Source organism: Scyliorhinus canicula, chromosome 2 (assembly GCF_902713615.1).
Source record: "Scyliorhinus canicula chromosome 2, sScyCan1.1, whole genome shotgun sequence".
Lineage (NCBI taxonomy): Eukaryota > Metazoa > Chordata > Chondrichthyes > Carcharhiniformes > Scyliorhinidae > Scyliorhinus > Scyliorhinus canicula.
In genome coordinates, this window is record NC_052147.1 from 163,724,247 (window position 1) to 163,742,896 (window position 18,650).

Below are 18,650 nucleotides of genomic sequence, written 5' to 3' on the forward strand. Positions count from 1 at the left end.
TGGTCCCCGGTCGGGGCTAGCATGCCGCGGCCGTGAACTCCGGCATCGCGGGCTTAACGAATTTCGTTAAGCCCGCTTGCCAGAGTTTGCGACGGCTGACGCGTCACATGACGTCAGCCGCGCGGATTGGAAGACTCCAACCCGCGCATGCGCGGATGACGTCATCGCGCATTTGCACGACACCCGCACTTGCGCGGGCCGGGATGCCCCTCAGCCGCCCCACGAATGGATACGGCGGAAGGACAAAGAGTGCGCGGGTATCGGACCCGTTGCCCGCGATCGGTACCCACCGATTGCGGGCCCATGGCACCCTTGGCACAGCCATGGTACGGTGCCATGGTTCCCAAGATCCCAACTTTACGGCCGTTTTTACGAACGGTCAGACCAGGTGTGTTTGACGTTCCTAAAAACGGTCGTAAAGGGCTTGGACTTCGGCCCATCGGCCAGCTGAGAATCGCTGCTCGCCGTAAAAAAATGGCGAGCAGCGATTCATGTCGGGAGGCGGGCGTGGGGGGGGGGGAGAATAGCGGGAGGGCGTCAGACTAGCGTGGCCGTAAAAATTTACGAACCCCGCTATTCTCCGCACCGTCGTGAGTGCGGAGAATCGCCCCCGAGGTTTTTTCAGCTGCTAATTCTGTAATTTTCGACCTCCCCAATCTACTTTTTCCTATTTGCTCTCTGATGGAGTGGTGTAATCCTATATTTTTCTCATTATTGAGTCCATTGCGATCTGTTGATCTGCTTGCAGAAAAATACTTTTCACTGTACTCGGTACGCGTGACAATAAACAAATCCAATTCCAATCCAATCCATTGTTAGACTGAGGGACACAGGGGTAGTGTCCCTGTCTCTGAACCAGAAGCTCTGGGGTCAAGTCCCATGTCAGGACTTGATGGTCACAGAAGGTACCTTCGTAAGGTTTCCAAACAGCCTGTAAATCTTTCCAATATGCCTGATGGAAGGCTGTAGGAGCAGGACAGTTTCCGGTTGGTATGGAGCAGCCTCTCATCTGCAAGTGTTCTCCGCAGGCATCCCACTGCCCGGACATCCTGGTGGGCTTGGTCCACATTGAAATGGATTCATTGTGCCAACTGGATGTGACGGCACGGGATGCACCTGTGTACCGAGCTCTGTGAGATCCCGTCAGGTCCCCACTCACCGCCTGGAAGGAGCCTCTGGCGTAAAAGTTCAGGGCAAATGTCACCTTGACGTTCACCGGGAGTGGGTGTCCTCCCACATTCCCACGAGGAGTCAGGTGCTCCATGATCTGGCACATATGTCCCCCTACTCAGCCGGAGTCTTCGATGGCATCCCCGGTCCAGTAGGTCCTTGAATGATTGGCGCTGCTGGTACATGCAAGGTCTCATGCGCCATCTCCTTTGCACCTCCTCCTCTTCGGCCTGTTGGCTGGCCTGATCTCCAACCTGGGTGGCTGCCTCCAGTTCCCCTGGGGCAGGCTCCGCTGCTGCATGCTCTCCTACTGCAATTTCCTCCTTCTCGAGCAGCTCCAGCCCATTCAGTCAGAGGGAATCTCCCTGGGCTATGACGGCTGGCAGGAAGGCCACCATTGTCTGCAAGGAGTGAAAGGCCAACATGTTAGCACCGTGCGTACCCTGCGTTCAACCAGGTCCAGTGGGCTACACAGTGCCCCAGTTGGCACTCTAGATTTTGCCCCCGTATGCACTCCACCCACCAGTCCCGCATCACTGTCCCTGTTGCTACCCAGAAGCATGGGGACTCTGGTCCTGGTGCCCATGTCTGCTGCCAGGGGTACCACCAGCTGATGCTGCCCTTGCCAGCGGTACACTCCGTGGCCCCTGCTCGGCCCCCCTGTAAGGGCTCCGGTGGGCATTGCCCTGGGCGGGCTGCCTGATGTCGTGCTTGTTGATGGTAGCCGGTGGATGCTGGAGGGTGTGGCAGAGGGTGTGGCATGGGGGTGGGGAGGTTGGGGGCACCCATAAGGCCACTCTGCAGAACTAGGAGCGAAGGTGGGTGGTCAGTGGGGCGCACACCAAGATGGCTGCCTTGGAGATCGTGGTAATGACGGTCCGTGCCTGATACTGTCCGAGTCCCGAGGGGGTCACCTGGCCACACGGCCTGTTTCCCCCATCACCACCGCCCCGCCCGCCCCACCCCCAGCGAACCGGGCCCATGTCCGGCCAGGCAGCCCACAGTCGCACCTCTCTGTGTCCTACTTGCTCTATTTCACTTATCAGCCATACGCCGGTTTCACAAATTTTAAAAGCAGAAGTAAACCTCACCATCGGGAATCTGATCCATCAGAGGCGGAGAATCAGGGAGGCCCCGGAGAATACTGTCTGATTTGGCATCAAATCGGCACCCGTTGGAATCAAAACCAATTCTCCGCCCAGTCACGTTTCCCAATTGTGGCGTCAGCCGACGGAGAATCCCGGCCCATATACTTTGGGCGTGATTCTCCGCAAATGCGGCGAGTCGTAAAGGCTGCCGTGAAACTAGCCGTGTCTCACAGCAGTCTCCACGCCCCCTCCCAGGACCCGATTCTCCCCCGCGGGCGGGGCTAGCAGCGCGGCCCCGTGAAGCACGGCATCGCGGGCTTAGCAACCGTCGCTAAGTCCGCGCGCCAAGTGTCACGGCGGCTGACGTGCACGATGACGTCATCACGCAGACGCGTCAAACCCGCGCATGCGCGGGCCGTCATGCTCCTCAGCCGCCCTGCGGACTGATCCTGCGGGGCGGCGGAAGAACAAATAGTGCGTGGGTATCGGACCCGCTGCCCGCGATCGGTGCCCACCGATCGCAGGCCCATGCCACCCTTAGCACGGCCGTGGTGCGGCCGTGCCAATCGGTGCCATGGTTGTCCAGGATGGCACTTTGCGGCCGTTTTCACGAACGGTGAGAGCAGGTGTGATTGTGTTCATGAAAATGGCCGTAAAGGCCTGGGAACTCGGCCCATCGGCCTGGGGAGAATCGCTGTTCGCCGTAAAAAACGGCGAGCAGCGATTCGTGTCGTGGGGCGGCAGTGGGGGGGGGGGAGAATAGCGGGAGGGCGGGAAAATTGTCGGGAAGGCCCTCCCGCTATTCTCCGACCCGTCATGGGCAGCGGAGAATTGCGCCCTTTGACTCTCTCAATATGTCCTTCAATCATTTGTGCCAGGACCTCCCAGGTTTCCTCTGTCCCTGCACAATATTTAGCACTGTGCTATTCATTATATATTGCTTCCCGTACTCCTTAAATCAAAATGCATAATCTCACACTTCTCTGGACTAAATTCCATTTGCCATATTCTGTTAGCCTACCTATATCCTGTTGCAGTCAAGTTGTATCATCCTTATTTTTGCCACATTGTGCAATCATCAAATTTCAACATCCAAGTTATTTATATATATATCAAAAAACACCGGTCCACAGGATGTTTGTCAGACGTGGAATATTGAGCACAATACATCTTCTCTTCATTACCCTAGATCTAACGGCCTAGCTGAATAAATGATTTACATGGTGAAATCCCTAATCCTCAAATGTAGACAGACCAGCAAGATCAACACGTTGTAGTGCAACAATTCCAATACTGCAGAAATTATATTTGACTGTGCACTAATTTACCTACTCTACCAATTCTACCTTATAATAGTGATATATTTCCAAGTCAGGATAGTGAGTGACTTAGGGGAACTTCCAGGTGGTGATGTTCCCAGGTATCTGCTGCCCTTGTCCTCCTAGATGGTAGTGGTTGTGGGTTCGGAAAGTGCTGCCTAAGGAGCCTTGGTGAGTTCCTGCAGTGCATCATGTAGATGGTAGAAACTGCTGCTCCTCTGCATTACTGGTGGAGGGAGTGAATGTTGGTGAATGGGGTGCAAATTAAGTGGGCTGCTTTGTTCTGGATGGTGTAGAGTTTCTTGAGTGTTGTTGGAGTTGTACTCACCCAGGAAAGTGGAGCTTAGTCCATTACACTCCTGACTTGCACCTTGTAGGTGGTGGACAGGCGTTGGGGAGTGGGCAGGTGAGTGATTCGCCACAGGAGTCGTAGCCTCTGACCTGCTTTTCAACCCACAGTATTTATATGGCTAGTCCAGTTCAGTTTGTGGTCAATGGTAATCCCCAGGATGTTGATGGTGGAGGATTCAATGATGGTAATGCCATTGAATGTCAAGGGACTATGGTTAAATTCTCACTTATTGGAGAAAGTAATTGCCTGGCACTTGTGTGGCATGAATGTTACTTGCATTTGTCAACCCAAGCCTGGATATTGTCTAGGTCTTACTCCATTTGTATGAGGACGGCTTCAGTGTTTGAGGAGTCGCAGGTGGTGCTGAACATTGTGCACTCATCAGAGAACGTCCCCACATCTGACCTTATGTTGGAAGGAAGATTACTGATGGAGCAGCTGAAGGTGGTTGGGCCTAGGACACAACCCTGAGGAACTCCTGCAGTAATGTCCAGGGACTGAGAAGACTGACCTCCAACAACCACAACTATAGAACATAGAACATAGAACAGTACAGCACAGAACAGGCCCTTCGGCCCTCAATGTTCTGCCGAGCCATGATCACCCTACTCAAACCCACATATCCACCCTATACCCGTAACCCAAGAAACCCCCAACCTTACTTTTATTAGGACAATACGGGCAATTTAGCATGGCCAATCCACCTAACCCGCACATCTTTGGACTGTGGGAGGAAACCGGAGCACCCGGAGGAAACCCACGCACACAGGGGGAGGACGTGCAGACTCCACACAGACAGTGACCCAGCCGGGAATCGAACCTGGGACCCTGGAGCTGTGAAGCATTTATGCTAACCATCATGCTACCCTGCTGCCCTATCTTCCTTTGCACTGAGTATGGGTGGCATGGTGGCACTGCGGTTAACACTGCTGCCTCACAGCGCCAGGGACCCGGGTTCAATTCCAGCCGTGGGTGACTGTCTGTGTTGAGTTTGTACATTCTCCCCGTGATTGCATAGGTTTCCTTCAGGTGTTTCTTCCCACAGTCCAAAGATATGCGGGTTAGGTGGATTAGCCATGCTGAATTATTGTCTAAAGATGTGAAGGTTAACTTGGGTATGGGGTTATGGGGGCAAGGTGGGGGGGGGGGGGGGGGGGGGGGAGGGGGTAGCCTTGGTAGGGTGCTCTTCCAGAGGGTTGGTGCAGGCTCGATAGGCAGAATGTCCTCCTTTGGCACTGTAGAGATTCTATGACTCCTATGACTCCAATCATTGGAGAACTTTACCCCTGATTTCCAATTAATTCAGTTTAGCTAGGGCTCCTTGATGCTGTCTTTATGCCAAGGGCAGTCAATCTCACCTCACCTCTGGAGTTCAGCTGTTTTGTCCATGTTTGAACCAAGGCTGTAATCCGGTCAGGAGCTGAGTGATCCTGATGAAACCCAAACTGACGTCCGTGAGCAGGGTATTGCTGAGTAAGTGCTGTCTGAATGTACTGTTGATGATCCTTTCCCCTTATGATAGGGTAATTGGCTGGGTTGGATTTGTCCTGCTTTTTTGTGTACATAACATACCTGGAAAATGTTCCACATTGCCGGGTAGATTCCAGTGTTGTCGTTATACTGGAATAGCTTGGCTAGAAGTGCGGCAAGTTCTGGAGCGCAAGTCTTCAGTACTATTTGCCAGAATATTGTCAGTGCCCATAACCTTTGCAGTATCCAATGCCTTAAACCATTTCTTGATATCACATGGGCTGAATCGAATTGGTTGAAGACTGGCATCTGTGATGCTGGGGACCTCTGGAGGAGACTGAGATGGATCATCCACTCTGCACTTCTGACTGAACGTTATTGTGAATGTTTCAGCCTTGCCCTTTACACTGATGTGTTGTAATATGCCTTTAAGGGATGGCAGCATGACATCATTAGAAGTGAATGTACCTTGTGATCCGGTCTTCAATTCACTATTACTTTGAGCAGAGCACACAGCTCTGTTGTCTTCAAGATTTATACCTAAGTCTAACTGTTGACATGTGCTGAGTCTTAACAAATGAATCTACAACATGTTTACCCAACCCCTTATGAGCAATTGGGTATTATGTTATTATAATAACATGACAGTGGTGAATCTATGTGGTGGTGGGGCTGTAATTGGTCAGATTATATTTGTCCTGTCCTTTTGTGGATAAGACATATCTGGTCAGTTGTTCACATGTATGCCGTGTTGTGGCTGCAGTAGAAAGCTTGACTAAGGGGCATGGCTAGTTCTGGAGCACAATCTTAATTCAGTACGACAACTATGATGGTGTCAGGCCCCATATCCAGTATCTTCTGCAATTCCTTGACAACGCATGGAGTGAATCAAATTATCCGAAGACTGGCATCCATATTGAAGTGGACCTCAGCATGAGGCTGAAATGAATCATCCATTTTCAAAGTTTCAGTCTTGTCTTTTCACTGATGCGCTGGGCTCTGCTATTATTGAGGATAGGAATGTTTTTGGAGTATCCTTCTGTTAGTTGTTTATTGGCCACCTTGATTCATGACTGGACTTGTGCTTTCAGAGCTTTGACCTGATCCATTGGCTGTGAGATTGGTTAACTCTGGGCAAAATTCTCCCCCCCCCCACGACGGGTGGGAGAATAGCGGGAGGGCCTTCCCGACTTTTTTGACGCCCTCCCGCTATTCTCCCCCCCCCCCCCGCCGAAATCCCGACACGAATCGCTGCCGCCGTTTTTTTACGGCCGGCAGCGATTCTCAGCTGTTAGAAGGGCCGAAGTCCCAGCCCTTTACGACCTTTTTACGAACGGCAAACACACCTGGTCCTGCCGTTCGTAAAAACGTCGTGACCACCTGGAAAAAATTAACCATGGCACCGATTGGCACGGCAGTACCACGGCCGTGCCAAGGGTGCCATGGGCCCGCGATCGGTGCCCACCGATCGCGGGCAGCGGGCCCGATGCCCGCGCACTATTTGTCCTTCCGCCGCCCCGCAGTATCAATACGCGGGGCGGCTGAGGGGCAACCCGGACCGCGCATGCGCGGGTTTCGTGCAAAAACGCGATGACGTCACACGCGCATGCGCGGGTGGAGTCTTCCCACCTGCGAATGCGCGGCTGACGTCATATGACGCGTCAGCCGGCGCTAAGTCCGACAAGCGGGCTTAACGATTTTCGTTAAGCCCGACTTGTCGGAGCCTCCGACGTCGGGCTGCTAGCCCCGACAGGGGACCAGAATCGGTCCCCGGTCGGGAAGGGGCGCGCTGCCGTAAAACCCGCCCGGGTTTTACGGCAGTTTGACGATTTCTCCCGTTTTGGGAGAATTTCGCCCAATGTCTATCATTTGTTGCCTCCCCTGCTGAGCATCCTGTGTTATAACTTCACCACTGCTTCTTCTCATTTTTAGTATGCCAGGTGCTGGTTCTGACATCTCCCATATTCATCATCGACCCAGGGTTTGTACCCTGGTTCCATTGTAATGGTAGAATGAGGGATGTGTCCGACTAGAAGTTACAGATTGTATTTGAATGTAATTCTACTCTGCTTCTGACTGCGAAGGACGGGAAGCTGGCCAGGGAACTATTGGAATAGTCATACCTGGATGTAACAATGGTGTGAATAAGGGTTTTAGCCACAGATGAGCTGAGTCAGGTGATATTATGGAAGTGGAAGCAGGTGTCTTAGTGACGGAGCAGATAAGTAATTGGGAGCTCTTCTCATACAGATGGATTGCATTGTGTCTGGGCCAGGAATTGATAGAATTAACCAATTAGTCCCAGTTTCCACATAGATATTTCCCCTCCTTGTATTTCCGTCAAATATATCTCCAGGTAAGCAATATACTTCCACCACCAAACTCTACTTAAATGTGCTTTTCCTCCTTTTCATAGGTTGCATTGAAGCATTCAGGATCAGCGTCGCTCTGCCCTGTGCTGTAACCTTTATTCTCCCCTGGTGTTACAGCACAATCCTCATATGTGATAGAGTTATGTATGGAAATGTAAGACATTAAAGAATAAGGTTAGGTGAGGTTACTAGGTTACAGGGTTATGGGGATGGGGTGGAGATGTGGGCTTGGGTGGAGTGCTCTTTCCAAGGACCGCTGCAGACTCGATGGGCCGAATGACTTCCTTCTGCACTGTAAATTCTATGAATAAGGAAAGATGATTAGGGTTATCCGATCCCTTCCATGTATTTGGATCATGATGAGGATTAGTTGCTCTCCTAGACCATGGGCACTGAGGCTAAATTTAGACCAAGTATCTTTACTACAAAGCTTAGATTCTATTGCTGTATATTCTGTAAAATTACTGGTGTTATTTCCTGAATTTATTTTTAGCTGCACGAAGATTGAGAGTTTGGATGCGAAGTTTAGCTGGAAAATCATTTATTAAAGATATAAGTCATAGGGAGCAGTAAACATCACATGTCAATGCTGAGCTGTGGTTTCTTCACTCATGATTTTCCCGCTTTATCGGAACAGAAAGTGCTTTATTCATTCAGTCCACAAAGCTAATCCGTGCCTTTTGATAGTTTATAGAACACAAGGTCAGCTTCAGTATCAGTAATGTAGGGCTGAATTTTCAGGAGACGTGAAGTCAGGAACATGGGTACTTGGGGGTGGTGGGGGGGGGGGGGGGGGGGGGGGCGCAGGTGGTGCAGGAAGAAAAGGGAGTTGGAAAGACTGGAAATGGCCAGCACATCAGCTTTTTAAAATTCTTTCATGGGATGTGGGTTCACTGACTAGGCCAAAATGTGTTGCCCATCCCTAATTGCCCTTGATCTGAGTGGTTTGCTAGACCCAGAGCGAGCAATTAAAAGTCAACCACATGACTATAGGTCTAGAGTTACATGTAGGCCGGACCAGTTAAGGGGAGAAAATTTCCTTCTCAAAAGGATATTTGTGAACCAGATGGGTTTTTAAATCAATGTTTACCATGGACTAAATCTCAATTCCAGGTTTTTATTGATTGAATATAAATTCCACCAGCTGCCATGGTGAAACTTGACTCCATGTTCCCAGAGTATTAGCTTGGGCCTCTGCATTACCCCTCTGACCTTACCACTATGCCACTGCCACCCGTACAGGAAGCCATTACAACTGGAGTGTAGAATTTTGAAGGGGGCACACCTGTTTCACAGGCTGTCTGCTTGAGATTAGCTGATGGGGTGTGGATGAAGAGTGGGGTTCCAACAATAATTTCCCCAGGAATTTCCCTCCCCACTCCCGGCTTAATAAGAGAGTCAGCAGGACAAGAGAGTATATTGCATTTGGTAAGGGGGGTTGACCTTGACGCTGCATTTGGTGGCTGTGGAAAGTGTGCACTCAGTGCTGGGGCATCGAACAGGCTTGATAAGCCATTGGCATCGTGGAGCCAGAAGAGCAGAAAGCAAGTCAACCAACCACGGTGTGGGAGTAGCACTTGATTGGTCCCGGCATCAAAATGTTGAGAAACCGATGGCCTGCTGTCCAAAAGCAGTTGGCAGTGAGGATACAACTGTCTGATTTTGGGCCCAATGGCGATGATTGGCAGCTCCATCCACAAGAAGGGTGACACTCCAAGCAGAAGGAGAGCAGGGGAGAGGAAAATGAGGCAGAAAAGCAATAGAGGCTAAACCCTCAACACAGCATTGCATGCCAAATTTGGAGCTACCTGGAGATGATTTGGATCCGGTGCTGCAGGCGACTACCACTCTTGAGGTAGATGGTCACAAGCATCTGTGCGCTCTTCACTGAAGACCTCACAACTTGCAATACTGAGCATAATGCTCAGGCAGTGGCTGTCAAAGTCACTGAAGCTTGAACTTCTTTATTCTGGCTCTTTCTAACGATCAGCTGCACACTTTGGTGGCATCTCGCAAATGGAAGTACACTACTTCATTCCGAAAGTCACGATGCCTTTTCCTCCAGATTTGGACAGAACATTCCTTTAACGGCAGACATGGCCTCACAGGGCCAAAGGGTTTTGACGCTATCTCTACATTCCCCCACATGCATGGCATCATCGGTTACACTCATGTGGCTATCAGGGAACCCAGCAACCCATCAGTCAGGTTAATAAACAGGGCAGACTTCCACTCCATCAATCTCCACCTGGCCTGCAACCATAGCAAGAGCTTCCTTGCACGTGTGTGCTCGCTTTCCTAGCAGCTGCAATGACTCCTTTATGCTCTGGCAGTCCACGCTGCCTCAGATCTACACTCTCGTCTCCAAAGTGTGTGGATCAATCCTCAAGAGGCATGGAATGTCCCTTCCAGAGATGGATACTGGCCTCTTGACAGCAACCTAAGACAGAGATAAAAAGGCGATAAAACCAACACCATCTTCTTACTAATGTTATAGGCCAGCGTTTAGAAAACCCCAAAGTGGATCATGGAGTTCACCTGACCCACGACTTTTACTAGATTGTGGTATGGGGACCACACGGCCCACTCTACAGGTATGGTGCAGCATAAATAGAAAAGTAATTTTTAAAGCAAAACAATTTTTATTCTATGAACTCAGTTAACCTTTTTAAAACATACAGTGAACATCTTAGCAACCATCAATTCAAATACACCCCCCAAAGAATACAGCACTATAAGTAATCCTTAAACTTTCCTTTTACCATCCATAAGACAAAAATCCTTTTTACAGAAGCACAACAGGTTTAAATTCTCTACTGAGAGCAGCTAACACTCTGAATTCACCAAATGATCTAGAGATAGTCTTTAGATGGCAGAGAGATCAAAATTATATCTTCTTTGCCTGGCTTCAGCTCCAACACTAAAACGAAGCCAAAGAACACAGACACACCCAAGCTTTTTCTCAAAGCGAAACTAAAAAGCAGAGCCAGAGACGTCACGACGGCTGATGGCTCAAACCCGCGCATGCGCGGTGGCCGTCTTCCCCTTCGCTGCCCCGCAAGACGTGGCGGCTTGATCTTGCGGGGCGACGGAGGGAAAAGAGTGCGTCGCTTTGAGACACCGGCCCGACAATCGGTGGGCACCGATCGCGGGCCAGTCCCCTCCCGAGCACGTCCGTGGTAGCGACCAGGTGTGGTTGCCGCCGTCGTGAACCGGTCGCGAACGGCAGGCCGCTCGGCCCATCCAGGCCGGAGAATCGCCGGTCACTGTAAAAAACGGCGAGCGCCGATTCTTCCGAGCGGGGGGTGGGAGAATTGCGGGGGGCGCCAGGGGGGCGTGAAATGAGTCTCCCGGCCCTCCCGCGATTCTCCCACCCGGCGTGCAACTCTCCAATACCCTCATTTTGGTCATTGTGGTGGTATGCTGCATCAGCCGTAGAAAGTAAGTGCGGAGGTACAGCAGGCAATAAAGAAGGCAAATGGTATATTTCCCTTCATAGCAAGAGGATTTGAATATCGGAATAGGGATGTTTTATTAACATTGTGTCGGACAAAAGTGAGGCCACACCTGGAGTATTGTGTGCAGTTTTGGTGCCCTTGTCTGAGGAGGGATGTTCTTGCTATGGAGGGAGTATAGTGAAGGTTTACCAGGCTAATTCCTGGTGTGGCAAGACTGTCGGATGAGGAGAAACTAAATCAGTTAGAATTATATGCATTGGAATTTGGAAGAGTGAGGGAATCTCATTGAAACTTATAAAATTCGAACCGGATTATACAGGGTAGATTCAGAAACAATGTTCCCGATAGTGGTGGAGTCCAGAACTAGGTGTCATAGTTTGAGGGTAAAGGGTCAACCTTTTAGGACTGAGGTGAGGAGACATTTCTTCACCCAGAGAGTGGTGATATCTGTGGAATGCACTACCACTAAAAATAGTTGAGGTGAAAACGTTGTGTGATTTCAAGAAGAAATAAGATATAGCTCTTGGAGCTAAAGGGATCAAGGGATTTGGGGGGGATATTAAGGGATAGCGAGTCAGGGTATTGAAATTGATGAACATGTTTGTTTCTATGTATGTTTCTACATGGTATGGCTCTTTAGAGAAGTATGGATCTTGATGAAGGTGAGAACCTGAAAGGGGACAAACTGTCTGGGGAAGAAGAGCAGACAGTAAGAGAGGAAGAGAAGGTAGAGATGAAGGGTGATGACTTTGAAGAGAGAGGTGGCTCTGCTGCACCATCAGATGGAAAGGCCTGACTTGGAGCACAAAGGTGATAATGCTGAGAATATCAAGATCCCCCGATTCAATGAACTCTCAACTAGGCCCCTCTATGGCTTGGCATTGAAGAGAGTCCAAAATATCTGTGCTAATACACTGTAAGGATCCTTTGTTAATCACTGTCTGCTCCTTGTTTTTTTCCTTTTAGTTTCCGTTGTTCTGCTATTTCCATTTTTGTACCTGGACAATTAAGGGGCCTATGCCTTTTAGATGGACTTCACCTTTAAAGTACAAAAGGACACTCCAGCAGGTTGTACTGTTTGGTCTAACATCAGTGATGACACCTCTTGATGGGCTTGGCTGGTGACCAATGAGCTGTTTCAGATTACCGGGGTTTAGTTGATAATCTATGCTGGTTAATGCTGACCATTCTGGAATTCTCTGCAAAGGCAGGAAGGCTTCATTTTGCTTTAAATTTCATTTTGATCAGAAGCTGAAGGGTCACAGCTCAGATTTTTCTCTCTCTCATCTGATGGATTTGGTCTATAGATCCAGAGTAAAGACCTTTCTCTTTGCACAGCCAGATTGAACTGCAGGGAATACCCAGTCCAGCAGCAACTGAAGGCAGGGTCAGTTGTTTAAAACCCCTTTTAAAAATGTTGTGTGGGCAACTCTGTGCTTATCTCAAAACGGCTGTTAGTCATTCCGGTGGAGATGGAAACAAGTCAGAATTACACAAGCCTGAGGCTTTTCTGTTGGAGCGAATTCAATAAAAATCTGGAATTAAAAATCGAAAGGTGACCATGAAACTGATATTTGATTGTCATTAAAAACCCATCTGGTTCATTCATGTATTTTAGGGAAGGAAATCTGTTATTCTGACCTGGTCTGGCCTACATGTGACTCTCAAATGTTCTCAGGAATGGGCAATAAATGCTGGCCCAGCCAGCGATGTCCACATTCCATGAATGAATTTTTAAAAAAAATTTAAACGGGAAAGGGCCAAGACGGGGGATGGAGTCCCAGAGATCAGAGTCGTCACCCAGTATGAGGAACAGGGCCCTGGAGATCGCAGGGTTGACCAAGGAGTGAGCAGTCACCAACAGCTAAGTTGTGCCACAAAGGTGAGGATCCATGGCTCTTTCACACAGATGTCCTGTCTGAATTGAGTAGTTCATGTCAGACAAAATGATGCTTCCCTCTCATTGAGCACACGTCAATTGTCCCACAGGATCTCCATCTGATGAGGCCGGGCCATCTAGAGTAGTTACCCCCCCTGCCACCCAAGGAATATCTTGGAGGAGAGCTCCGAGGAGACCACCATCGAGATGTCACATCTATCACCCCTACCTTCCACCAGCGCAGAGACATGCATCTTGGGAGCGACATTAGTGGACAGACTCCTGGGACTATCTGATGAGCACACTGACTTGCTGATGCACATCAGGTGGAGGCAGGAAACCCCAGGGGAGACAGCAGTTGGAGGTCTGCTGGATCCCAGGTCCCAGCTGGGTTCCAGCCTGATGCTGAGCCTGTGGACAAGGTTCTCCCAGGGCTGATGCAGATGGTAGGCCACAGCTGTGACATTCAGGAGGGGATATCAAGTACATTCCAGTGACAGCACAGCTGCTTGGAAGAGACCCAAAGGTTTCTGTCGCAGTGGCACTGAGGCCAACACTGCTAGGTTGGTGAGCACAGTGAAAAACCTGGAGCACAATGTCCAAGCCTTGAGTGATAGTGGCCAATGTACGACTCAGTCTGTGACGACCATGGCTGAGGGCCTCGAAATTATGCCTCAGTCAATGAGGGACATGTCCCAGACACAGGTGGACATTGCCTAGGCATTGCAGAGATTCACCCAGTTACTGAAGAGCACTGCTGAGGGCATCAACAACATGGCGCAGACAATGGGGACCCTCCAGGACTGGCAGAGTCAGATGACTCAGAGGCCTCTGGAATCCTCTCCAGTCCTCTGGTGCCCCCTCTACCCCAATCCCATGGAGTCACCCAGGGCCCCACGGGCACCATCAAGGAGTGCTGAAGGCCAACCCAGGGTTTTCCACCAAGGAGATGACGGCAGTCTCCTGTTCTTCCGAATTCCCCCCTCCTGACACCGGCATATCTCAAGGGCAGCGGGCAGAACAGGGTGGCACGGTGGCACCTGTGACACAAGTAGGTTGGCCAGGGCCCTCTGGCTCAGGCCCTCTAGAGGACGTCCGCCAAGAGCATCAAAAGCCACAGGGCGCAGAAAGCAGCGGGCTGCCTCCACCTCTGATGTGCATCTTAGAGACACGTCTAGACGTAGAAGTAGTACAGTTGTAGAGGACCAAGAAGAGTGAGGAGCACTGAGTGGGCACTGCGAGGAGGGGGAACGGGGCATAATCTGTAGGGGGGAATGAAAAGGTCAAACATTCACAATTAAAACATATCGCACTTCACACATGTGAAGCCTCTGTCACGTTAATCTTCACAGCTGCCTGCCTGCACCCCCACCCCCTGTTGCCCTACACTCCCCCTGTGCACAGTGGTCCAAGATCAAACACCCCGATGCAGACCCCGTTCAGAGGATGGGTGTGAGCGCGCTGTCAGCAGAAAGACAGGAGTCAGATTCTGGCATAAACTGAGGAGCACCAGAGCTTTCCTCACAGTGAGTTATCATAACTCCCCTGCCTTGTATATTGACCCAATAACAGTGCCAACATCAGGGCAGCATGGTGACGTAGTGGGTTAGCACTGCTGCCTCACGGCTCCGAGGTCCCGGTTCGATCCCGGCTCTGGGTCACTGTCCATGTGGTTTACACATTCTCCCCGTGTTTGCGTGGGTTTCACCCCCACAACCCAAAGATGTGCAGGGTAGATGCTTTGAACATGCTAAATTGCCCCTTAATTGGAAAATAATTAATTAGGACAGTGCCAACATCACCTTGGGCTGATGTTGCACAGACCCTTCGAGGGTGGAACAACAGGGTGGTCAGTGGGATGATGCGGGGGTGGGGGGAGGGGGGGCAGGGAATGGGGGGGAGAGAGATGAGGGAAATAAGAAGGAGGCAAGGGGAGATTTGGGGGGAAGGAGGTGTATCCGGGTGTTAGTGGGAAAGAGGGATTGATGGTGGTCCGCTGATGGTCATAGCCTCAACCTATGAGAATTTGGTGAGGATGAGGGCCTCCATTCTCTGACCCCTTCTTCGGCTCCTCCAGGAGCTCGTCCTCCAGATCCTCCTGGTCTGCATCATCTTCCTCCTCAGATGAGGCCATATGTCCCTCCTCCTCCTCCAGCATGCCGCTCCATTACTGTTCCAGGTTATGGAAGGCACAGCAGACCATCACAAAGTGGGAGACCCTCTGGAGGGTGTACAGCAGGGCGCCACCAGAGCGGTCTAGGCATCAGAACTGCATTTTCAGCAATCTATGGATTGCTCACTGACAGCACGGGTGATAATGTGGGCCTCATTATAACGGGTATCCGCACTGGCATCATGAGCCAGGACCTCAGCTCTATCCCTTGTTCCCCAAGAGTCAACTGACCATCCTGGGGTGGTCCTTGAAGACGCTGGGGATCTCCGAATGCCCCAGGATGCAGCTGTCATACACGCTCTCTGGGTAGTGGGCACACACATGCATGATCCAGAGGTGGTTGTCGCACACTATCTGGACATTCAGATGGTGGAACTCTTTCCTGTTAATAAAGGGCACATGGGTGCTGGAGAATCCTGCAGCTTTGGCATCTTGGTGGGCCTGGTTCAGGTTAAAGGTGATAAAGTCTGATGCCAAGCATACAGAGTATCTGTGACCTTACGGATGTGCCTATCGGCTGTAGATTCTGAAATGCTGCACAGATCCCCGCTCGAGCCCTGAAATGAACCATTGGCATGGAAATTGACTTCCGCGGTGACATTCACGTCCACCGGGGGCATGTGTTCTCCTCCTCCACGGGGTGCCATGTTTGCAAGGACATGGCACAGATGCCGCACTATCTCTTTGTTAAGACGCAGTCTTCTGCGGCACATGCTTTCCATCATCTCATTGAATGACCTTAGCTCATCACTGACAACCCGCCCGGTGTTCGTCCTCGGCCTGTCGGGCTGCCGGGTCTTCAGGGTGTATGGCAGCCCACTGCTCATGAGGTGCCGCCTCCAGCCTGTGTCAATGCTGCTGCCTCCTCCAGTTTCTGGCTGCCTGGGCTGCCACCAGCAATGTGAGGGAGACTGCAGAGAGATCAGCGCCATTTTGATATCTGTAAGGAATTGGAGAAAGAGCGAGACAAGTGGCAGGAAGACAGAATCCCGTGTCCAGCAAATGGCGCGCTGCCCAGAATCACACGGCTGGAGAAACCGGAGTAACCCGCCCATAATATGGGGAGAAAGGTTCGACGAGAAAGAAAGAAATGAAGGTAGAGGGCAAATGGGGAAATGTGCAGTGGAAATATATGCTGCTTAAAGAAAGAAAATAATGGAATATTTGGTGATAAACATGAACTTAAATGAAGTGCGGAATTCTCCAGCTGTCAGGGTTCACTTTTCCTGCTGGCAGCGCACCCTGTCCATGGGTTTCCGTCAGCATGGGGTGACATCAATGGGAAATCCCATTGACAGGCAGTGGGAGTATTGAATCCCGCCGCCAGTGCGCCATCAAGAAACACGGGGCTGGGGGAACAAAGAATCCCCACCCGTAATTTTAGAATTTATGTCATGTCAATGTACATCTCAGTATTGACACAAACGGTAGAAGAAGCAATTAGCTACCTTTCTGCAGAGCGACTATGCCATTGGACATACGCTGAGAGGCGACCATGCTGTTAAAAATCTGTGTGTTCTTAGCAATAATGCTCATGGTTCCTCGTTAAGATCATATATGATTAGGATTAAACCTTGATCTGCAGAATTCTGAACTTTTCATTGATCTACATGTCATATAATCGTAGATTCCCTACAGTGCAGAAGGAAGCTATTTAGCCCATCAAGACTACATTGACCCTCTGAAAGACCACCCTAACCTTGGCCCACTCCCCCGCCCTATCCCCATAACTGCACCTATATCTAAGGGGCAATTTATCATGGCCAATCCACCTAACGTGTACAACTTTGGACTGTGGGAGGAAACCCAGGAAGAAAGTCTAAACTCCACACACACCCAAGGCTGGTATTGAACCCGGGTCCATGCTGCCTTGTCAATGGTCTTATACATTTTGTGGATAGAAATACATAGGCGGGATTCTCCGACCCCACCGCCAGGTCGGAGAATCGCCGGGGAGCGGCGTGAATCTCACCCCGACGCCGGCTGCCGGATTCTCCGGAGCCGGTTTTTCAGCGGAGGAGGGAATCGCGTCGTACCGGTCGGGGCAGTTGGCAGTGCCCCCCCCCCCGGCGATTCCCCGCTCTGCGATGGGCCGAGTGGCCGCCCTTTTTTGGCCAGTCCCACCGGCGTAAATCAAACAAGATCCTTACCGGCCGGACCTGGCTCGGCGGGCGGCCTGCGGAGTCCTCGGGGGGGCGCGGAGGGATCTGGCCCGGGGGGGGAGGGGGGGGGGGGGGCACGGTGGCCTGGCAAACGATCAGGGCCCACCGATCTGCAGGCGGGCCTGTGCCGTGGGGACACTCTTTCCCTGCGCGCCGGCTGCTGTAATGCTCCGCCATGGCCGGCGCGGAGATGAACCCCACTGCCCATGTGCTGGGATCACGCCAGAACACTCTGGCACTCCTGTGCATGCGCCAACTCATGCCGGCCGGCGGAGGCCCTTTGGTGCTGGTTGGCGCGGCGCCAACCCCGCCGGCCTAGCCTCTGAAGGTGCAGAGGATTCCGCGCTAAGAATTGCCGTGAACCACTCTGGCGTCGGGCTGCCTAGAAGGTGCGGAGGACTCTGCACCTTCTGGGCGGCCCGACCCCAGCGTGGTTCACGCCAATCCTTAGCGCCGGTACAGCCCGCCCCGCCAGATAGCAGGTCGGAGAATTGCAGGGGGGCGGCGTGAAACCCGCCCCCGCCGGCTGCCAAATTCTCCGGCGCCTGGGATTTGGCGGGGGCAAGAATCGTGCTGTGCCGGTCGGCGGCCGCTAACAGCGGCCACCCCGGCGAGTCTCCGGCCCACGATGGGCTAAGTTGTCGCCCGTTTTCGGCCAGTCGCACTGGCGTATATTACACCAGGTATTTGCTGGTGGGACCCGGCTGCGTGGGCGGCCTCCAGGGTCCTCGGGGGGCACGGGGTCATCTGTCCCCAGGAGATTCCCCCACGGTGGCCTGGTCCACGATCGGGGCACACCGATCCGCAGGCGCACCTGTGCTGTGGGGGCACTCTATTCTTCCGCGCGACCGCTGCGGTCCTTAGCGATGGCCGACGCGGAGAACCCCCCCGTGCATGCACTGGGATGACGCCAGCACATGCTGGCGCTCCCGCACATGCGCCAACTCGTGCCGGCCGGCGGAGGTCCTTCGGCGCCGGTTGCTGAGACGCCAAGCCCCTTCCCCACCGGCCGGCGCAGCGCAAACCACTCCGGCTCCGACCTAGCCCCTGAAGGTGCGGAGGATTCCGCACCTTTGGGGCGGCACGACGCCGGAGTGGTTCACGCCCCTCCTTCGCGCCGGAGTTGCCCGCCCCGCAGAATCCCGCCCCATATGTCTGATGACATAGTTGTCCATATTCTCCAGTGCTGCAGACTTTAGCATTAGGA

General features: G+C 51.9%; 1 protein-coding gene across 6 annotated transcripts in view; it reads left to right on the forward strand.

The window, feature by feature from the left end:
* The window catches only part of mlphb (melanophilin b), a 206,751-nt gene that overhangs the window by 35,980 nt on the left and 152,121 nt on the right, over nt 1–18,650 (forward strand). The window lies entirely within an intron of this gene.